The 24,795-nt window shown below is 37.7% G+C and overlaps 1 protein-coding gene across 1 annotated transcript in view; it reads right to left on the bottom strand.

Moving 5' to 3' along the window:
- unc5db (unc-5 netrin receptor Db) overlaps positions 1–24,795 on the bottom strand; it is a 756,179-nt gene that overhangs the window by 128,112 nt on the left and 603,272 nt on the right. The window lies entirely within an intron of this gene.

Here is a 24,795-nt window from a genome sequence, read left to right as displayed (position 1 = left end):
TCATACCACCGAAATAACTATGTACATCGGTTTTGGTTAGCGCAGGGAAGCCGCCTACCAAATTTCGTGAAGATGGGGCCATAAATAAGAAAGTTCAACATGGCGGACGTTGTCGATCGTTATCGACCATTATGACCGTTACGTGTAGAATTTCGAAATGAAACCTGCTTAACCTTTGTAAGTAAGCTGTAAGGAATAAGCCTGCCAAATTTCAGCCTTCTACCTACACGGGAAATTAGAGAATTAGTGATAAGTGAGTGAGTCAGTGAGTGAGTGAGTGAGGGCTTTGCCTTTTATTAGTATAGATTTACAAAATACTGAAAGTGCTTCAAGTATTGCTTCAATTTACAGAGTAGGAAGAACAACAATGAGCGATATAAAGCGTGATGCTGACAAAATTGAAAAACATGTTAAAAATTGAAACCACTGACGGTAATGTTATTCTGTAGTAATGTTAGTGTTCTTCTGTATTGTAATTTTCTTTTAAATTATGTTATATTATGTTTTGTTAATATATTGTGACGTGCAGGCAGCTGGTGATGGACTGTGGGTTAACAGAAAGGGTGGAATGCTGTGAAAGTAATGGGACTGGGTGAAAGGCTTCTGTTCTGTAAGGGGTGGACATGTGTCTTGAGAGATGAGTAACAGGAGAAGTTTGGAAGAAAGGAAGGTGCGGCTGAAGGAAGTTTTGAGTAGGGAGTCAGGAGACAATACGCAAGATTGATTTTGATATAGAGAAAGACAGAATATGAGTGGTAGGAGATAAACTGATTGGTAGGGAAAGCTTTCTTTTATTGGTTTGGAGGTGTGCTCCGTAACCCTGATAATAGAGTATAAGAGTGTGTGTTACAGAACTCTAGTACTTCTAAGTTGCATTTGCTTATTATGCCAGTTGTTATAATATTATATGAATGAATTCAGTTTGTTAATACTATATTATATTTTGTTAATATGGTTTTGTTTTGTAAATAAATAACTATTCTCTAAACTAATCTACTGTATATCATTTTTAAAGTTGCTGCTCTGTTATTCGTCTTTTCTCGTCCTGACCCATGATGGATAGTCAAGGTTTACTGTATTAAAAAGTAACAATGAAGTTTGGTTTGTGTTAGGATTTCAGCTTTAACAATGTTTTTTTTAGATTTTGTTTCTTTTGGTTTGTCCAAGTGTTTTTTTCACTTCCATTCTCTTACTCTGAACATTGCCTATTAAAGGTTTCAAGTGCTGCATCACTTCAGTCCTCAGTTACCTGAGAATCCCATATTAGCTGCAAGTTGCCAGGGCCAATTTGCTGTGGCATTAATGCACATTGTGCAGCTCTGTTCTTCACTCTGTTCTTTATTTTTGGCTTTTGATTTAATATTTGTAATTGCTTTACTTTTGGCTTTGCTTTATTATTTTTAAACTTGTATTTCTGGACTGTAGCTTCTAAGTTTATTTTTTGTTGAATTTGTTGTTAATTAGTAGATTGTAGATCATTATCCAAAATAGCTTGCATCTGAGCCCTCTTCTGTAACATATCTTCAATCTCTGCCACTTGATTTATTAAACTGGTCCAACCGTACTTATTTTGGAAAGATCCTGATGGTAATGACCAGATCAAGTCTATAGCTAACCGTCACTGAGATGCAGTGGCAGAATCTGAAGAGAGCAGGTCACACTTGAAAACCCACAAACACCAAAGTGTTCATGTAAGAAAGATTGGGCCAAAGTTACTCTACACCACCGTGGGAGACTGATCAATAACTATTGGAAGGGGCTGGATGAAGCTAGAGCTTCCAAAGGTGGCCTAATCATTTACTGACTCTGAGAGAGCAATTCCTTTTTACATGGAACATTGCTGTTGAATAATATTTTTAATGAACAAGTAAATAAATAATTTATATACAATATGTAATATATGGTTTTCTTGGAAAATCTGACAACATTCTTATAATACTGTCAAAAAATGCAAAAACTGAGGGGTAAAATATTTCTGCATAGGGTGCATCAACCTTTTAGTTTGCCTGGCAGGCTTTTATGAATAAAGGAGACAGAGACCTACTGAATTAAAAAATGCTATTTTTTAATGTTCTTCTGTATTGTAATTTTCTAAAATGCTAAAAAATGCTATTGCTATAACCAATTGAGGGAAAAGTCTAAAAAACACAGAGAAATGGCAACTGAGAGGACTTTAAAAAGATGAGTTCTGTAAAGTATTAAACTGTTCATGATGAAACTTCAAGACAAGCAGATGGTCTTAAAAACAAGGTACACCTCTCCTGACTGTTTAATCAGAGAAAAGCAACAACAGAAATAAACATTAAAGGAGGCATCGGCTACAAGAAGCATTACAGACCATCTACACATTGTAAGAAAGGCATTATATTGCGCCCGGCCCGACACAGATTGGACACGGGAGGCACGTGTAAAACAAACAATCTTTTATTTTTCTTCAGCTGAACGGCACATCTTCCCCGTAATCCCTCCAGCTACAACACAGTCCCAAGCACAAATAACACACAAGCACTATCCTCTATCTCTTCCACCACCACACATCCTCCTCAGCAAGCTTCGTCCTCCTCCTCCCGACTCTGGCCGCTGAGTGGTGGTTGCTGGCTCCCTTTTATTGGGTACACAGAAATGCTCCACGTGGTAGATTGCTGTCATCCGGCTGCACTTCCAGGTAGGGCAAAACCAGTGCCCAAAAGGGGCCAGCCGCTCCTGTTGCAGCACCCCCTGGTGGTGGCTGCAGAACCACACAGAACTGCACAGAACTCCAACTCCCATGAAGCCCTGGGCGAATCCGAGGCACCACTGCAACCCAGAGATGCTGCCATCTAGTGTCCAGGGGGAGATACTGGACTTCCCACCCTTGTCCCCCTGGCAGATGTGGTGAAGGGGTGTCCCGGCCAGGCATGGGCCCCAGCCATCTGTCACAACATACATGGAATAAAGATTTCAATCTGCATTATAATTGCCAATGCATGTTTAACATTTTTCATATGAATTTAAGAAATTCTACCTTAAGTCAATATTGATTTTCATGTTACTTTAGTCCAAAGATGCTGACTGATAACTGGACCGGGCTACCACTGAAATGCTCTCAAAGTCCTTTCTTCCCTGTCCATATTCTTAGTAACCCACATTACACTGTGAAACAAGTGCCCTACCATCATCTTTCATGTCTACTTCATTCTTCACAGTTCAACAAAGAAATCAGCTCAGTCATTTATTTTTAGCTTTTAAAAGTTTGGAGTTTATCTTTACCTATAATGTTAGGATCGTAATTTACATTTTTGTCTTTAATTCTCATTTATCCATACTCACTAACTGTCATCTTGTTTGCATTTTAATTTGTTTTTATGTTTTATATTCTACTGGTGCCTGCCTTCTGGGATGGGGCCTCATCTAAGATAAGGACTTCCAGGTGCTGCAGTCACCTACATAAGACCCCTGCCTGCCGCTAGTAAATCACTGTGCCATTAGCAAGGTCCTCTTGAGCCTCTACTCTGCTCCTTTACCATAAGATGCATGGTTTTGAACCATTAGTTGTAGATTTCTTGGCTTTTGAATATTTAGTACTTTGAATTTGGATTTTGTATTTGGCTTTCTCTTTTCCCTATTGGTATAATTAATTTCTATAACTTTGGTTTACCTACTCATTTTTACTATACATTTGAACCTCTTTATTTTGAGTAGCTAGCTCTTATCACCATTTGTTTTACTATTGAGTAGTTTTTTGGTTATATTGTTTTTTACTCTTTTTGATTTGATTTTATTATTATTTCTTTATAGAATTTTTGAATTATTTACATAATTAAGCCCTTTAATATACACTATATTGCCCAAAGTATTGGGATGCCCGCCTTTACACACACATGAACTTTAATGACATCCCATTCTTAATACATAGCCTTTAATATGGAGTTGCCCTACCCTTTCCAGCTATGACAGCTTCAACTCCTATGGCAAGGCTTTCCACAAGATTTAGGAATGTGTCAATGGGAATTTTTGACCATTCTTTTAGAGAATAATTTGTGAGGCGTGTCACTGATGTTGGACGAGAAGTCCTGGCTCTCAGTCTCCACTCTAATTCATCCCAGAGGTGTTCTAGCGGGTTGAGGTCAGGGCTCTGTGCAGGCTAGTCAAGTTCCTCCTTACCAAACTCACTCATCCATTTCTTTTTAGACCTTGCTTTGTGGTGCACAATCATATTGGAACAGGAAGGGGCTCTTCCCAAACTGTTCTCACAAAGTTGGGAGCATGAAATTGTCCAAAATGGACACTGGAACTAAAGGGCCACACTCAACCCACGAAAACCAACCCACACCATAATCCTCCCTCCACCAAACTTTACACTTGTCACAATGCAGTCAGGCAAGTACCATTCTCCTGGTAACCACCAAACCCAGATTTCCAGACAGAGAAGCTTGATTTATCACTCCAGTGGACATGTCTCCACTGCTCCAGAGTCCAGTGGTGGTATGCTTTACATCACTACATCTGATGCTTTGCATTACACTTGGTGATGTAAGGCTTGGATTCAGCTGCTCGGCCATGGAAACCCATTCCATGAAGCTCTCTACACATTGTTCTTGAGCTTTTGGAGGTCTGTAGCTATTGACTCTGCAGAAAGTTGGTGATTTCTGCACACTGTGCGCCTCAGCATGCGCTGTTCCCGCTCTATGATTTTACGTGGCCTACCACTTCGTGGCTGAGTTGCTGTTCTTCCCAATTGCTTTCACCTTGTTATAATATGACTAACAGCTGACCGTGCAATATTTAGTAGCGAGGAAATTTCACGAAAGAATTTATTGCACAGGTGGCATCATATCACGATACCACGCTTGAATTCACTGAGCTCCTGAGAGCGACCAATTCTTTCACAAATGTTTGTAGAAGCAGTCTGCATGCCTAGGTACTTGATTTTATACACCCGTGGTCATAGAAGTGATTGGGACACCTGAATTCAAAGATTTGGAGGGATGCCCCAATACTTTTGGCAATATAGTGTATTTATTTAAGAAACCATTGAGTCTCTTAGGGTTTTTTTTGTCGTTATGGCATCCTGGCCAGTGCATAATGACAACATAGGACAAATGAGTAAAAGAGGAGAATTTTTAGGCCATGTTTTTTCTAAAAGGGTTGCACTGATGCATTTCTGTTATTAGTTCCTGTTGCATTCTTAATTCATGCCTGCTGTCTTTCTAAAAACTTTCTTTTCATTGCCAACAATGGAACGTGTCAAAATCATTTGTGAGTTGTGCCATACTTGGGAAAATTAGTTGAAGTGTTTAGCTTTTATCTTCATTACTGGATGCAATTTAAAGTCATACCCAAGATGCATATGAGCTCTGGATAATTTTATATTTTTTTAAAAAATGTTGGGTTGCCTGGACGCAGCTGCCTCTTCAGCTTCCATGTACGGTGCTAATGTTTGCGTTAATGTCCATCCTGGCATTTCCAGGAATGCTTGTTCTTTTTGCTTTAGTTAGAGTTCCAATATTCTTATGGCTTTGGTCTTAAATAACACGTATGGAGGTACCTATATTGCAACAATTTCTACATCGGTAACAGACAGACTACACAACCTAAGACTGCTACACAGACAAAGTTCCACCAAGTTGTGCAAGAGGATGCAGAAGTGTGGTAAGCAATTGGGAGTCCATTGTTGGCTAAAGGCCAAGCCTAGCTGTTCAGCTCTCCTGTCAGTGCTACTGACCAGTGTACACTCTGTGGAAAATAAAATGGACTATCTGAAAAAGTCCAAATCATTACCCAGCCTGGAATGAGGAATTGCTGTGTGCTTATTTTCTTAGAAAAATGGTTGCAGAATACTGTTGCTGACTCTTCTATTCAGCTGCAAGGACTAACAATGTTTCGTGTGGACAGACATTACTAACTCCAGTAAGACTCATGGCGAGGGACTCTGTGTTTATGTAAACAGTGTCTGGTGTGTTGAAGCTATGATAGTCACAACTTACTGCTCACCTTGGCTGGAGTTTTTAGTGGTGAAATGTCATTCGTTGTATCTGCCAAGACAATTCACTGCCATTGTTGTTGTGGGAGTGTGTATAACCCCAGTTAATACTAATGAGGCTCTACGAGAGCTGCATGACGTTATCAGCAGTGAGCAGCAGGCTGCCTATCCCAATGGCTTTTTTATTATTGCTGGCGAATTCAACCATGCCAACTTAAAACCTGTAGCACCAAAGTTTTACCAGCATGTGAACTTTGCCACAAGGGGAAAGAATACTCTGGACCTATTTTACACAAACATTAAAGATTCTAACAAGGCTGTTCCCTGCCCCTGTTTGGGATTCTCAGATCACCTCTGTGTTATGCTGCTGTCAGTCTACAGGTCACTGCTGAAACCATCCAGGCCAGAACAAAGAATCATCAAAGTCTGGCCTGAAGGAGCCAACTGCTTTGAGTGTACAATCTGGAATATATTCAAGGAGACAGCCACCTATGACCAGCATATTAACTTAGAGAAGTAGACTGATTCTATGACTGGGTAAATAGGGAAGTGTATTGAGGATATCACTATTGAAAAAAACATCATTATATGTGCCAACCAAAAACCATGGCTGACAGCTGAAGTCTGTGCTCTGCTGAGAGCAAGAGATGCTGCCTTCAGATCAGGAGACAAGGGTGTCTCAGATCAGCACAGGCCAAACTTTCCATGTCCATCAGTAAAGCTAAACATCAGTATGCACAGAAGATTAACAACAAATTCTATGACTTGAAAGATCCTAGACACATGTGACAGGACACCTGGGCCTTAACAGATTATAAAATCTCACCACAGGCCAACAGCACTGATACTTTCCTCCCTGACATGCTCAATAACGTCTACACACATTTTGAGGCTCAAAACAACACACTTGCATGTAAGTCAGCACCCTCCAATGAGGAACAGACGTATCTGTCTGGACCCTGCTGATGTAAGGAGGACGCTTTCCAAAGTCAATCCACAGAAAACTGCAGGACCAGACAACATTCCTGGGATTGTGCTTAGAGGCTGTACTGACCAACTGGCTGTCCTCTCAGACATCTTTAATGTCTCTCTGAGCCAGGTTATAGTCTCCGCAAGCTTCAAAAAGACCACTATTTTTCCAGTGCTGAAGAAGTCAATGGTGCTGCGTCTTAATAACTACCGCCCTGTATCACTGACTCCTACTGTGCTGAACTGCTTCAAGCAATTGGTTGAAAGACACATCAACTCCATCCTCCCTTACCTTTCTGGACAAACTCCAGTTTTGATTAACCACTCCAATGATGATGCTGTCTCCAATACCTTGTGCACTGTACTGTCTCACCTGAACATCAGGTTCAGAATGTCAGAATGCTGTTTGTTGATATCACCTCAGTGTTCAACACAATCATTCCCCAGCAGTTGGTGAGAAAACTCTCTGCTGGGCCTTGACACTCAACAGTATAATTGGATTCTAGGCCTTTTGATAGAGAGACCACAGTCAGTTTGCATTAGCAGCAGAACATCAAACACCATCAGGCCGAGCACAGGAGCCCCCCGGGCTGCGTGCTGAGCCCATTGTTTATGCTGCTCACCCATGACTGCACTGCCTGGTCTGAGTGGTCATTGTCAAGTTTGAGGATGATACAACCATAGCAGGCCTCATCAGCAATGATGATGACACGTCCTACAGAGAGGAGGTTGAACATCTGGTGAGGTGGTTTTAGTGAAAATAATCTGTTTTTAGATGTCAATAAGACAAAAGAGATGCTTGTCGATTTCAGGAGAACATTGGCTGACTATTCCTCACTGCTCATCAGTGGCTCTAAAGTGGAGAAGGTCAGTAGCTTTCTTGGTGTTAACATTTTTGATGACCTCTCCTGCACAATCAACTCCAACTCTTTCATCAAGAAGGTATAATGTTTTTTTTTTTCTGTGGAGACGGAACCAAATCGGCTTGCCACAACCCATTCTTACCAACGTTAGGTTAGACTTCTGAACTCCAACATGTCACCCACTACCATATCACTATAACATTCCCCCAATTATTTACTGTCATTTTACACTCTTCATTTTACTATGGATATTGAGCATTGTTTGAGCTTTAAAGTCTTTTTTTTTACATTGTATTGTTGCACTGGTTTAGGTAATATTATGGTGTTTGTTAAATGTATGTTGTTTTGTCTATGCACGCAGGACTGTATGGAACAAGACTTTGTTTAACCATATACAGTACTATTTATGTGGATAAATGACAATTAAGGATGAGTTGAGCTGAGCTGAGTTAAAGAGACTGGACAGTTTAGAAGTACTTGGTGAAGAGTGATCACAGTAGGTTAGAAGGAAAGGAAAACAAATGAAAACGTTCTGCGACTGGTCTAGTGTTTGGATTCATTCTGTCAATTATGAAGGGGAAGAAATTATGGATTGGACACTTACTAAGATGGAATGGCCTAAGCTGACTGAGGGAAGATTTCTAGGCAGAAGACTAAAAATAAAGAAATAGATGTCAATGTTTAGGGATGTCCAGAAGGACAGGACATATGGGTGGATGAAGGCTGCCAATCTGAATGAGAGAACTTTTCCTTAGATGGGACATTTGATTATGATGCTGCTGCAATGTTGGGTAATAGGTGCTCATCTCTGGATGTGTGGTCTTCTGCACTAAAGCACCATTGGATACCATCTGGTGCTTTAATTCCCAGGTTGCAGCACCACATGTAGAGCAACAGCAACATACGTTAGCTTCTTGTGCAGATCTCATACATTAAATAGTGGATACACATTTACTGTACGAGAGGAATTTTTAATTTAGCATATGGCTATACAGTATGTCTTACAGTATGTAAACATTTGCTAAGGCCAAGAAATTCATACTTGAAAATGTTAATGAAAAATTAAGATCTCTTGAAACTGGGTTTTTAATTTAGTTGTTCTTCTTCCTGTTGTGCTAGCTACAAAATATGTCCTATAAAATCAATTTAAAGAATTCTAAAATAACAAGCTTTACAATACTTCCTAAAGAATACTTTTAAGGTGCAATAAAACACTTGCAGGTTACTCTTAATGGTGAAATAACTAAAAGCATTTCCTTCATGATATCTATGTAAATAAAATGCTATGGGTTATGCCTGTCTGTCACGCAATTACTTGCAAGCCACTGGGAGCTAGAACAAAGACTTTGGTCTTAATCAAAAACTTATGATGTGATACACACTAGTGAAGCAAAGAAAATCAGTGATGGCAACCTCTAAAAGGTTATCAGGGTTCACATCTTTCTTACAGCAAAATGACCAAGAAAATGACATGGCAGAAAGAAAAAGGACAGGCAACATCTGCCGAGTGTGAAGCAAACTGATGAAACCAATTATGTGATAGGAAAAAGAAGAATGAAAGCTGTGGTGTCTTCCAAATTCATAATTAAGTGTGAGAATTGTGTTTATTGATCATCAGTCTTGACGAAGAACTCTAAATACAATGTGAAAAGTCAAAAAATTGGAGGTCTCATTAAAGGACCAGAGGTCTGCGTGTTTCCTAGTAGATTAATAATTAAAAAAAAAAAGGAAAAGCATACACAGTTTCAATGAAACCACACAGTTGAAACAATACGTCTATGACGATTGGGGTATAAAGCTGAGAACATAAACCTTACATTTGGCACAGAAAAGAAAAGAGACCTTAATTATATTCACCCTTTTGACCAGCATTTCCATCCTATATGATGAATTCTCTCTGATTGTGCTTGCTTACCTAATATTCAAGAAAATTAATTACAGCACAAACTAAAGTGTAGTTTTGTCATAAAACAGCTATAAAGTTCATTAACAAAAAAAAAAAAAAAAAACAAGATTTCAAGGCTTAGCCTGCTGGAAGAAGAAAGGATAAAAGGACCATTAATCATAGTCAGATCCTGTCTTTTCTAAGTCATTGGTGAGATTTTCTGCATTTGGGATAGAATTTATTTATGTCATCTTCAAAGACATCAGTTCTATTAATTAATCGTGGTTGTTACTGGTATACAACAATTATTTTTGCTTACATTTAAAGGAATGTGGATGCCCCTGATACTGACGAGACCAATTACATCTACTCTTATAGGACATTTCATCATATGTAGATAATATGGAATTACTTTAGAACATTTATATTTTATAGAATGGTCAGTGATGGTTTTGGTTTTGGAACCCCTGGAGGTTTTTTGCTCCAGCATCCCATTGACTGGAATTTTTCTTTTACTGTCCTCCCTGGTCGTTTGACCATAGTATCAGACTCTTACTATTAAAATCATTAAAGGCTTAAAAATTCCACTTAGTTAATTGTGAATATAGTCACTCTTAAAGATTATACTATTTCCACTTGTTTGTTTGTATAGCATACACATTTATATTTTTATTTATGTATTGTAATTTTGTTTCGTTTACTTTTTGCAAAGCACTTTTAGAAACCCTTTCCATATTGTCACACGTGCACATAGATGACGGTAATTTTCTGCCTCTCCACGGATCGGCGCTCTCTCTCTTTCTCTCTCTACAGACTGGAAGATTTCCACCACTGATGCCACCTGGACCCTCCTCTTCCTGCCAGAATCTCTCATCGCTGGAAGAACCAGCAGACTCCTTTCTGAAAAGACGCATCGTAATGCTCTCACATGTTTTTTTTCTTCTTTCTCTGAGATATCAGTTATGTGGGGTTTGACCATGGGTGCCTCAATACTTTTTACTGTTTCTGCTTGCTTGTTACAATATGAAAATATGTTGTAGAAATATGCGTTGTTCGGTATTGCTGTTCCGCATAAAAACATGCACTTGATGCCAATGAAAGCAGTGCTATTCAATAATGGAGGCTGGTTGCAATTCTTGTCTAAACTGCAAATAATTCAAGAAAAGAATTTTAAGTATTCGAGTTTCAGTGGACATCTTTATATTCAAGTCACTCATATTAATTCATTAAACTAAAAGAAAAAAAATTATTTAAGGGATAAACATATTCACCTCTGCTTGTGCTTTCTATTCCCAGTACATGGTGAAGTTGTGAGCTAGCAAACAGAAATAGAATAAAACTACATAGTATTGAACAGAAGAGGGGATTTTCAAAATAAATTTGGAAAGGTGATCTAAAATACTATGAAATAAGAGCACAGCATGAATTTCATTTAAATTGATGAGTTAACTATTTTATTTTAGGTAAATGGTAATGGATCTAAAAATCGTCTAGCTTTTAAGTGTCATGTTTGCAGTCTCTGCTGTTTCTTAAGTTTTGCTTTTATTTTGCAAAATTCTATTCCGTTTTTGTTTGTATTTTTCAAAGTCGACTTAACCTTCCTTTGTCTTAATGTGGAGCTAAAACTAAAGTCAGCTTTGTGATTTAAATAATGATTTCTGGATGCCTGGTATATTTGTCTTAATTAGTGTGTGACACAAAATACTAGGACTTGGCTTTTATGGGTTTTATTGGATGTGACCACAAAGCAGACCTCCAGGAGATCACTGCTCATAGGAGGGAATAGCAGAGCAATTAAGTGTGCTGCTCGTGCCTAAATAGACTAAGCACACTTGACTGTTTTTTGATCTCAAGGCCTGGTTGATTAGTATCTAAGCAAGAGTCTGGCTGAAGTTATTGATAATGACTTGACATTTCCCCCAGAAGTCTCTCCATTCTTGGTTGTTGGCAGCACATGCCACATACAGCATTCTACTGCAGTTTAGAGTTTCTACATTAGTGATTGGTTACAAGAGTAATGGCCTCAATTCTGTCAGCTTAGGTGGGCTGAGGATATATAAAAAAAAAAAAAATTAAATTACAATAAAAGATTTGATAAAATCATGTTGCACTTACTAACTTTTTTGGAAGTTGAATATGGACTCTTGGAGACAATATTCATTTGCTACCAGCAGTGGCTGAGGGCTAATGAACATTTGGCTTTGGTCTGTCTATCCATCCATCCATCTATGTTCCAAACCTGTTTATTCTGAGCAGGCTGTCAGGGATGGAGGAACATTGGGCACAAAGCAGAAACAATCCCTGGATGGGGTACCAGTGGGTGAACATGGTCACACACAAGGGCCAAGGTTAGCAGCGCAGTGCATATATTTAGACTGATTGAAGAAAGCAGAGCACAATATCTGTTTATTGTGTCTCTGTCTTATGAATGCTATTACACACTGCAGCACAATATGACATATCCAGGCTCACCTAGTGAAGTAGTACAAGAATTAGAACTGGAAAAGTTGTAGTTTCTTGCCTATTCCCTTAGTCACTTAGTATCACAGCACTGATAATTTATTTGTGATAGATCTCAACATTGCTGGACAAAGTCCATATGGGGCCCTATGGGGTGTCTGGAGCACTTGTAACTTGTATTACATTGATGGTGTCTCTCTTGTTTGAGAATGGGGGGGGGGAAAGCTTCCCTCAGTGTCTGTGTTTGACCCTTGTTTTACTAAAGCAGCACTCCTAGTTGTCCTTAATGTGGATTGGGAGGGTGGAGTATGCGGAAAGGTCTGGGGCACGGCCTGCTTAAGTTACATAAACAGCGTCCCATGGTCTACATAGTGCACATTCAGTACTATTAGACTTTGAGGACTGGTTGCCTCGGTGTCTATAGTGCTGTTTTTCTGCAGTATGAGCTGCTTGAATTTCATAAATGGCATCCATCATGTCTCGAATGCGCACTCTCATAAACAGTCTCCTGGGTGGCTGCCTAATGGGTTGATTGGCCCTGGATCTCACTATGAAAGGTGCTAAGGTAAGGTAACATTTGACTGATTGATATTTATGTGGAGTGTGTTAAAATAAAATTAAATTGATTGTTTTACCAATAATCATCATTTGATATAATCAGTTTATACTTTTTATAGAAGGTTTCATTATCTCTCTGTTGCTATTGTGAAACCATTATGCATTGCATTGATATTGTCATTTTTGCGATATCTCCCTATGAGTGATGTCATGTTGTTTACTATTGCTGTGCACAGTCACATTATGAAACTATTGACATCATAAAAGTTATTATTATAAAAAATGGTGGCATACTAGTTTCGATTTAGACTTTGCTTGGTGATTCTGATTTTGGTGCTTGACTTTGTGACCTGCGGTTATGTTTGTTTCAAATTTCCTTTTGCCTAGCTTCTGTAACGTCATGCTTCTCCTGTTTTATCTATCACTTTTTTTTCTACAGTAGTTGTCTCCTTTGCAGGCCATGTCTCAGTCTCACCATTACACTATTGCCCAAAGTATTTAAACTCATTCAATATATGCAGAAGAGAGACTTCATGTTTTATTTAGAAAACGTTTTAGAAATCAAAACTTGTTAGAAGGCTTCTAGATGTCATGTCAAGGATTGTGTAAGAAACCTTCACAAGGTGCTGATGTACTGTGTTTTGCTTAGGAATTGTTTAGATAATGATCTTTTTTTCTCTGGAACAGAGGACATGATTAGAAATACTTCATACAGTAAGAACTGCCACCCATGGTTATCATGTCATTGGAAAGCTTATCGATCAGTCATAGCTGGAGAATATCTGACCTGCTTATTCATTGTTCCACGCTGAGTCTGCCTCCATAGAGCCACTTGACACCACCGAAGTGTTGCTCTCCACATGCGCTTTTTTGCTTAAACTGCTAAACTCATTCCTTCCACATGTTGAAGCCTCATACTATTTCTGATCTTGAAATATACATGTGAATTAAAGATAAAGCAAAGCACTGCATGCTCATTGACTTTCGCTCTTCCACAACAGCCAGTTGAATGCTGTTTTTCTTGAGGTCCAAAACTCATCCTTGTGTTACTATGTGCACTGTATATTCTCAGAATATTATTGCTGGATTCACTGGTAATGTCATCCGATCACTTTGTTACGACTCTTAACTGACTGGTTTACTTGATTTAGTGACACAAACAAAATACTAGCTCCTTTGCCATGTCATCTATGGCGGGCAGGCCTTTTCTTATGTCAGGTCCGGCTGTGCACTACAGAGCACAATGCGGTGCCCCCTGTTGGACCTGATATTGTACAGATCATATGTTACAAGAGGTTCTGTCTGCAGTGAATTTTTTTGCTGCTTTGAAGATCACAAAGGCCAGAAAAAAATGAAAGAAAGCTGCTGGACTGTAGAAGCTCTTGCCATGATTCACAGTACTAAATACAATGACCGTTAGATAAATCAGTTTTATTCATAAATGGAATCGAACCAGTGACCCTAGAGATTAATCCTTTCTTGATTCTTTATATTCTTCTAGATAAAAATCACAATTTATTTGCAAATGCACTGCATTATCTGTACCAGATATATAAAAAGTATTTCAGCGTTTCTCAACCTTTACGTATTTGCGACCCGAGTTTATATAACAGTTTTAATCGCGCCCCCCTAATGTTTTTTTGAAAGGAGCCCACTAATACCAATTTGTACTTTTGTAATTATTGATATATCATAGATGCATATTTTATTATACCTACTTAACTTTTATCAACATTTATCTAACCCTATATTTATTTTTCTAGTATCAGAATGTAGTTTAAGTTAATTTGTTTTGGTTTCAATAGAAACCAATAGGTATTTTTCATATTTTTGATTATTGTTTTCTTTTTTTCACATCTTCACGCCCCCCTTTTTGTTACTTCGTGCCCCCCCTATGGGGGCGGGCCCCACAGTTTGTGAACCACTGAAGTATTTCATTCATGTTTTTGTGGTGGGGTAAAACTTTAAAATATTTACTACTGAAATAATTTTAAGACAAAACACAAGATTTTTCTTTATTTTTAGCTTGCTAAATGACATTCCATCAATTTATTCATCTATCCATCTATTCATTTACCATATGTTCTTAGTCCAGGTCTGTGACTGCAGGGGAGCCACAGCCTATACTTCCTTGTTAATTACAGCATATAATTATCAGGAATTTGTTAACCAGATTCTGTCCACAGAAATCCTGCTCTGCTAAAAATAATTAATGTTTAGAGAAATCATATAATTCTGTCCTAAAAAAGAAACAATATTTCTAACCTAGTAGGTTCAGAGGTGTTATATTTGCCCCTACTACTACTACCACTGCCACCACTACAACTACTACAGGAGGTTTGGAGTAGCACTGATACAGTGCCTTGTCGCATTCACTACACAACGAGCGAACCACCTCAGGATCCCAAGATTAGGACCCAAGTGCAACCGTGTAATGGGTGACTCCTCAGCACTAGACTAGTTTGAATGGTATGCAACAGTGTGAGGTTTTTGTATTTTATGGTGGCTGGAGTGCCAATCCTGCCCCAACCCCCAAGTTCTCTCTGCAAGTTGGAGGACCTGCTTGAAACCTGGATGCAGGTCAACGTCATACCCAGGATGGAGCAATTGCAGGTTAAGGGCCTTGTTCAAGGGCCTAACAGAGTGGAATCAATTCTGGTATTGGCAAATCCCTAGCCTCAGAGGCACCACTCCACCAACTACAGTAATAATAATAATAATACAACTACTACAGTGATAATAATAATAATCATAATATTATTGGGTTGCATGTGTGCATAGTTGACACTTCATGGATCCAGCATCTTGAGTTTGAAATCTCACACTTGGTCACTAACTGTAGAGTTTGTACACTCTCCTTCTGTGTGCATGGGCAGTGGTTCTGCAATTAGCTGATGGACAGATATTGCTTATTTCATTTGTGTTCATTAGTTTCTACTTTGTTTTTGATGTATTTGAACAAATTTGGTTCTTTATGTGTGATAGTTCTGTTTTTAGTGAGTGGTATAATCTATTCATGCATTTGGCCTTGTAGTTTGTACTGTCGTATTTCTGATGTGACAGTGATAGACATGCCATTAAGCTCTATGAAAAGGATGACTTCTGTTTTGTGTATCTTATTTAACCCATTTTTTGACACCCACTGCACAACCCAACCTACCTGGAAGGGGGGCTCTTTCTGAATTGCCTTCTCCAAGATTTCTTCCATTTTTTCCCTACAAGAGTTTTTTTGAGAGCTTTTTCTTTCTTCTTAGGGAGTCGTGGTTGTGAGGCTGTCAAAAACAGGGCCTGTATAAGCCATTGAGTCATTCCTGTTATGATTTTAGGCTATACAAGAAAGACAATGTTGTTGTTGTTGCTGTGGGTTCACCTCTAACAACCCTAAAGGCTTGTGTATTCGCTTAATTGGCTTTTCTAAATTCTTACCAGTGTGTGAGTTTGGGATGGGCTGGCAATGGGAAGCTATTGCGCTGTGACTAGACCAGTTTCAGTTCAGACAAATTAACAGGTGAATAAATGGATAAGGTTGGGGGAGGAATCAGACATGCTTGATTTTTCAGATAAGGCATTGAAAACAATCTAAGACCTGTTCACACCATAGAGCAGGGGTGCCCACAATTTTTCGGCTTGCGAGCTAATTTTAAAATGACCAGGTCGAAATGATCTATCTACATTAAAAATTATATATATATATATATATATATATATATATATATATATATATATATATATATATATATATATATATATATATATATATATATATATATATATCATTCGAAGTCTGACTGAATCACAATCTGATTGTATGGGTGGTTACCTACCAGGTAACGCTTGTGATTGGTCTGCAAGTCGGCAGACATGCGCCACGGGTGCCCTCTCAGTTGCGAGAAGCAGATCATAGAATGTTACATAATTAACTGTCAAATAATGCAAAGAGTACGCGACATGTGTTTCGCCCTATTTTGGGCTCATCAGGCGTACACACTCAACTGCACCCATCATCGGGGATCGAACCTCATACGTCAGACAAAAGCACTTTGATTGTAACATTGTGAGAAAAAAAATCCTCTTCCAATTCCACATTCAGCCCCATACCCTCTTCAAACATTTTTTTTTTAAATCCTTCCTTTAGTCGATATAAATTGGAAGGCTAACTAGATCACAGCCGGAGTTTTGCAGTACGGTGGGATGCAAAAGTTTGGGCAACCTTGTTAATAGTCATTATTTTCCTGTAGAAATCGTTGGTTGTTACGATAAAAAATGTCAGTTAAATATATCATATAGGAGACTCACACAGTGATATTTGAGAAGTGAAATGAAGTGTATTGGAATTACAGAAAGTGTGCAAGGAGGAGGCCTCTGAAGGTGGTTGACGTTCCTTCCAATTTGTAGTTTGGCATTTGTTCTGAGGACTGTGACTGTCGGAACTCCTCAACAATGATCATCAGCAACCAGTGAACAGTTTCCATTAATGCAGTTGGTTTTGATTTCTTTTTTGCGTATTAGCATTGTTGCTATTTAATGGGACCCCAACACTGCACCCTATGCTGCTTCTTTGTCCCTCTTAGAGTATACATGGATCACTGCGGATGTGGTGAAATTTTGTATGATTTAGAAGTAAAGCTAGATTCCTGAATATAGTGATTAGCTTTATCACTCCTTAAAGTTATTAAAAAATGTTGTTTCCTCACCGTGCCACTGACTTTTTTCAAGATTGAACGTGCTGCAAGATGCACAAAAATCACATAATCAAGCTTCATCCTTGGACAAAAAGCCCATTTAAATGTTTAAATTGAGACTGAATAAGGAATTGAATGGAATTCAGAAGCACATACAAATGTAGCCTGTATTTGGTCTCAAAAAAAAAAAAAAAACCTGCAATCAGCTCACATTAGAGCATAGTAGTATAAATACGGCCCTAGAATTCAAAACTGATTAAAAATTAACAAGGGTGCTGCTGTAGTTGATCTTGTGACATTAATTAAAATATGGAAAAGTCATTAGAAAATTATAATTTAGTCAAAAGCGTATATAGTTCCAGTGATTTAAATATTAAATGAGCTCTTGATTACAAAAACGAAAAGAAAAATATGTGTTAAATAAAAGCTCTGAAATGTAAATATAAACTGGTCAAAGTTTACACATGTACAGAGGTTTAGCTGGCCAGAAGATGCAGGAAACAGACTATGCTTAGTGTGGCCATGTGAAGTTGCAGTTTAAAACTCTGCAATCCCATGATAGGACCTTCAATATCTAAAAAATAAATGTCATCAAAAGACTTCAAATGAAATACTAGTCATTACAATCAAAATGCAGCACTGGTATATCTTTCTGGTAAATACACACAAAAAAAAATTCCTATTATTGTCCAAGAACTATTTCTATACTGCTTTCTTTGCAATTAAGAGTATTAAATTGGAGCCATGCTCTTTTTTTTTTTTTTGATTGGTGGGCCTCCTTGCTTTAATTGAACTTTATTGGCCTTTGATACCCGATGTCATAAGGTAAATCAATATTTAAAGACCCACGAGCCATACTGTTGCTTTTGAATGATTAATTGCTGTCCTCGCTATTGTTCTTGGTGCTTTTACCTAATAGACTCTGGGCACATTAATTTATGGACTTCATTACCAATCTCCCACCTTTGAACATGTATATATATCACAGCTTTAGTCGTGTTAAATCAGTTTTCTGAACTGCCTCACAAAAATCTGCATACTAGTAAGGTATTATACTACTGGAAACATATATCAATTAAATTTTCTGATTTTCCTTCTTCCATATTTTTGTATAGGAATCCACATTTTTTCCCATAAAGTTTCAGAAGGCTTTCTGTTTTCAAGTATAAATTAAAGTAACTCTTAACTCTTGATGCCATCCTCATTGAAACAGACAACAGTCAGCATAGACTGAGAGCGCTATTTGTCTTGTCAGAATAATTGTTGTTAGGTACTTCTTTGGCTACCTTTTTTTGAATCACCTTAAAAAACCCTCTACTGGGATTTCTCCCTTTGAATAAGCTTATGGGTACGAACATGCAGTTCACATCTGAGAAGGCCAGAACTCAGAGACAGATAATTTGCAACATCTAAAGGAACTGACATGGGCCAACACTTTGGCTCCATACTGTTAACAGCTTATTGAATCCATGTTATGAAGAAAACAATTTGGAGGGATATTTGGTGAGGCAGCTCAAATTTATGTAGAGGTACCAAATAAAGTTGTCCCTCATTGTAATGCTAACTTATACTATGGGGTGACCTTAAGAAAAGAACTAATGACTCATGTTTTCTTTTTTTTTCAAAGCTTCTTTTTTCTTTAGTTTAGAAGAAAGAGAAATGCATTTTTTAAAATAGGCAAGCTAGTCATTAACACCTGAAAAAACAAATAATTTGGGAAGAACAGTACACTAACCCACATTATTCCTCAATGAAACATTAAATGCTTTTATCTTCCCCTCGATAAACCTAACTAGAAACTAGCACTTGAAAATGTCCAGAGAGGAGCAACTAGACTGATTCTAGGGCTACAGGGGTTGAATTATGAGGAAAGATTAAATATATACAGTAATCCCTCCTCAATCGCGGGGGTTGCATTCCAAAACCCCCCGCGATAGATGAAAATCCGCGAAGTAGAAACCATATGTTTGTGTAGTTATTTTTATATATTTTAAGCCCTTATAAACTCTCCCACACTGTTAACATTATTAGAGCCCTCTAGACATGAAATAACACCCTTTAGTCAAAAGTTTAAACTGTGCTCCATGACAAGACAGAGATGACAGTTCTTTCTCACAATTAAAACAATGCAAATAGATCTTCTTCTCTTCAGGAGCAGAGAATTTCAGAGAGAGAGAGAGATCGCTCGCAAAGAAAAGCAAACAATCAAAAAATCAATACGTGTGCTTTTAAGTTTACTGAAGCACCGCAATAAAGCGGCATTTTTTAGAGGAGCGTCAGTATCTTCTAAGCAAACATCCTCGGTGCAAACAGCCCCTCTGCTCACATCTCATCCGTCAGACGCAGAGAACGTCAGAGAGAGAGAGAGAGCGAGATTAAAGCAAACAATCAAAAAATCAATAAGTGTGCTTTTGGACGCACCTCGATAAAGCGGCATTTCTTAGAGGAGTGTCCGTATCCACTAGGCAAACAGCTTCTGTGCAAACAGCACCTCTGCTCACAGCCCCTCCGTCAGGCGCAGAGAATGTCAGAGTGGGTGAGAGAGAGGCAGAGATAAGCAAACAATCGAGCACCGCGCAGGAAGCATATCGTATAGCATTGAGGAGTTTTAGTTAATATGTAATACATGCTCTGACTGTGTAGCTTCTAAGCCATGCGCCAATAGCGTCCCTTGTATGAAATCAACTGGGCAAACAAACTGAGGAAGCATGTGCCATAAATTAAAAGACCCATTGTCCGCAGAAATCCGCGAACCAGCGAAAAATCCGTGATATATATTTAGATGTGCTTACATTTAAAATCCGATAGAGTGAAGCGAAAAGTCGAGCGTGATATAACGAGGGATTACTGTGTGTATATATATATATATATATACTATATATATATATACTATATATATATATATATATATATATATACACTATATATATATATATATATATACTATATATATATATATATATATATATATACTATATACAGTATATATTATACATTTTAAGCAAAAGAAGATTAAGAGGTGACATGACTGAAGTGTTCAAAATTATGAAGGGAATTAGTACAGTGGATTGAATTATTTTAAAATGAGTTCATCAAGAACACGGGGGCACAGTTTGAAACTTGTTAAGGGTACATTTTGCACAAACATTAGGAAGTTTTTCTTTACACAAAGAATGATAGATACTTGGAATAAGCTACCAAGTAATGTGGTAGACAGTAAGACTTTATGAACTTTCAAAACTCAACTTGATGTTTTTTTGGAAGAAATAAGTGGATAGGACTGGTGAGCTTTGTTGGGCTGAATGGCCTGTTCTCGTCTATGTTGGTCTAATGTTCTAACCTAAACTGTGATTTTAAGGTTTCATGCATTGTGAATGTAAGTGGAAAAGACCCTTTCCAAAATGACAATTAGGAGCAAGGATCAATAAATAGTTTGTTAAACAATAGGTTTTAGCCAGGCATGGGTTTTAAGCCAAAAAGTAAAAAAAAAAAAAATCAGACAAAAAGAACAGAAAAAGGTACCAAGTATGAGTTGAATTTCCCTCCTCACATACTCTAATCAAAAAGTCATCAAGCAGAGTTTTACTAGTTATCCAAAAGACTGGAGACAGAGCTACATGTCACACTATCTTACATACATGACAAATTCACTATAATGTCACACGCAATACAGATTCGGGTCACGTGGCCAGCAACTATCCCATTGCAAGAAATTATATGACTGCCATTATTCAAGGAACAACAAAATGGCATCATAGAGAAATGTGGAACAATAGTAATGACAATAAATATGGTATGAGTAACTTAATTTATAAACTCTAAACATAATGTTTGAAAAATACTCAAATCATAACAAGGCACATGTGCCGTATTATTATATAGCATCTGCTTGTGCCCTAAATGTAACTGACACAAAACAACTCATCCAAAGCTCACTGAAAGCTATATAATAAAATGAATATTGGCCTCATACAGGAATGAATACAACCTGCAAAGCAAAAGTATACTAAAAAGTAGGAACAGAGTTCACATGGCTATAAAAGGGAACAGCAGAGTTTCTATAGCCTTACACTTAAGCTACACAAGTGTTTTTAGGAGTGTCCTTCAAGAGAAAATTACACAATCATAATCAGCAGGGTCATCACTTGAACACTCCTGGCATTGTCTCTCGTCTAGAATTTTTGGAATTTTCTGATTGTCTATTGTACACCTTCTGACTATTATTTAATCTACTGCTTACTCCCTGCGCCCCTACGTCTTCCTCCTATTGGACCTTTCTTCTCTTTCCGTTACTTCATACAGTCATAGCTGTTTGGTTTTGGTATCCTGTTCTTTCCTTCACTTTTTGGAAATTGTTTTTTTGATCTTGTTTTTCTTTAAAGTTCAGTAGTGAGAAATAAAGAGTCAACCAGCTTCAGTGGAAAACAGCAATTCAGCGGGTTCAGAGCCACGTACCCTGTGAATGCTGTCGCTTCCCTACCTTCCACCTCCAGTGTCTGCCACGCAGGTCACATGACTCTCCTTAGTGTGATCAGGTGATGTTTATCTGCTTTTGTCATTTCCCCAAAAGAGCTGTGATGAGGGTGTACAGAGGCTTGCCAGTGAGAGGGGCTTTGTTGTTAATTCTCAGTGGTTCTTGCATGTTACTTCTCGATATATGTGCTTTAGAATATTCAATAAATATTTAACCACAAAAAAATCATGGTATATATTAATTTTCCACATGAATTTGCATTGTACACATTCTTAAAAATAACTAGTCTGCTCTTGCATTTTACAATGAAGTTAATAGGAACCCAAATATGAAAAAGGCCTTCAAAGTTACCAAATATGTCCACTTTGAAGCTGCAAAGGTTTTGATTTAAGAAAGCGTGACTTTTGTGTTTGAGAGGCATGCTTGTGACAAGCAATGTAAACTGGAAATAATAGGGTAATATTTCCTTGAAGTAAAAATTTGTTTCTTGCTTGCCCCTCTACTCTACCAACCCCTTTGCTAAGCTACTGTATATTATGCTTATTATCCCACTTTTGCTTTTGCAATTTCTGTTTCTTTAGTGGTCATATTTTGCCATGGCTTGTACCAACAGACAGATACTCGCTCGCTTGAATCATATGATTATTTTTTCTTAAACAAAGCCCACTTTTTACCTATTGCATTTTGTGTTGTTAATTTACATAGCCTACAGAGCAAGATTCATGCTGAGTCATAGTAGCATTATTGTGAACAGCACACATATGATTTTCATTATAGATTATGCAAATAACAATAAATCTGTATTTTAATAAGAACATTAGATTTTTGAAAGAGCCAAGCTACATGCTCATCACACTTTCAATCGCCTGTTTTGTGCACGCACAATAAAATAAAAACAAATAAAAATGGCAGAGTGCACAGAATGTAGTGCCACAAACCATTTATTGAATTTTGTAATGTATGATTATGATATTTGAAGAGGGTATGGTAATAAAAGAACTAAGAACAACATTTTTAAGTGAGTAAACTTGCTGATACTCACTGATACCAGTCAGTCTGTAAATACATGGGGAAAACGTGCAATCTTTATTCAGAACCTGGAGCTCAGAAGCAGGAATGACAGCTCTGCGCTACCACTCTGCCTCTGTTATAGTATCTGTGCTAAACTTGATAAACTTTAATTTGATCAAAACTAAATGTTTGCCTATAATGTCTATTCAGTTTCTGTCACTTGGGCGGATGCTGTCTACATGCTTACATTATAATACAAGCGGCAGCAGGCAATATCTTTGTGAAATAGTAAAATACGCTTCTATATAGTGAAAGAATGGAACGATCGTGTGAGTTTTCTCCATTATTTTTGTCTAGTTGTTCATAAAACAGACAGCAATTCTTATCTGGGCATCAATATTCAATGATGTCAATAATGGCGATGACTTTCCAAGGTGAATCTACTCCCTCTGGCCTTGAAAAACTTATGGGGAGGAAGATGAACAGTTAAGTGATCTTTTTTTAAAATGACTGAATTTCACAATTTTACAATGTTTACATTTTTTTCTGTTATAAAAAGACATAGATTTTCTGTTTTGTAATATGTGCAATATTTCAAGATGCACAAAAATACAGTGGTACCGCTGTATACATCTTTAATCTGTTCCAGATCCTTTGACTTAAACCAAACAGGATATATACCAAATAAATTTTTTCCATAAGAAATAAAGGTAAAATGATTAATCCGTTCCCATGAAAAAAAAATCCTATTGTTATTGGCATATTATACATTGATGGAGTTGTATAAAATAATTTAAACACTGCTTAATACTAAAATACATAAGTACAAAAGCAATTAGATGAAATAAATGAAAATTTAACCTCACTTTACTTTTTAATAACGTCTTTATTTTTCACAATCATAGATACCATCGTTCTCGGCATATGGTATGCAGCAGCCAAGTCCCGGATACGCATGCCACCTTCATACTTTTCAACAATCAATTCAAATTAGCGAGAAAAAACACAAAATCATGTGAAAATTCACATAAAGTTATAGTGTGGGTTGTTCACTGAATGCTAGCACCTGGCGTACTGATGCTCGTGGGCAGCCATGGCTTTGTCTCAAGAGTGGAAAACCAGGGTAATGTAGTGTTCTTTAGATTGAAGTAGCGACATACTCAGAATAACGTTTCGAATGCTGTTTATTTTGAACCATGTTTAACCAACTCTCCATACAGCGTGCCTTCTAAACCACAGCCCTCCCTCCGGCAGTCATACGTCTCAAAAGATGCAGACCATAGCAATCAACACCGAACATGATGCAATGGACAAAAGCATAATTGAACAATCATATACAACAGGTAGCACGCGGGTTGTTCACTGAATGCAAGCAACTGCCATACTGACGCTTGTGTGCAGTCGTGGCTTTGTCTCAAGAGAGAGGTAAACAAGGGTAGCATGCGAGTCATATTCCAAACAAAGGTCGTATACCAAGCAAAATTTTTCATGTCCAAACAGGACGTTTACCAAGTTGGACTTATTCCAAAGCGGACGTATACCAAGTTATCAATTTACTCAATAATATTTTTGTTGAAAAATGAACATATTGGGCACGTTTTAATGCTTTTTTCACATTGAGATCTTGGTACCATTAGCTGCACCATAAAATGTAAGACCAGGCCAGTCATTTAAATTTATAAAATATGCTTTTGAATACAATTTCATGTGGCAAATTAGTATATGCCATGATTGTGAAGAAATAACTGACTTGAAAAGTACTGAATGTATCTTTAACAGTAACCTATACAACAATAATCACCATAATACCGTATCTCCTGTCGGTTTTCTAAATTTCTTACTTAGACTCAGCCACAGATATTGTAGAATACTTTGTTATATTATGTTATGTTATACTAAAGCTTGACAGAATGCCCTATGGCTAAACACAT

The sequence above is a fragment of the Polypterus senegalus genome, chromosome 11, assembly GCF_016835505.1.
Source record: "Polypterus senegalus isolate Bchr_013 chromosome 11, ASM1683550v1, whole genome shotgun sequence".
Lineage (NCBI taxonomy): Eukaryota > Metazoa > Chordata > Cladistia > Polypteriformes > Polypteridae > Polypterus > Polypterus senegalus.
The sequence above is the reverse complement of the archived record's forward strand: the minus strand, read 5'-3'. Positions and strand labels throughout refer to the sequence as shown.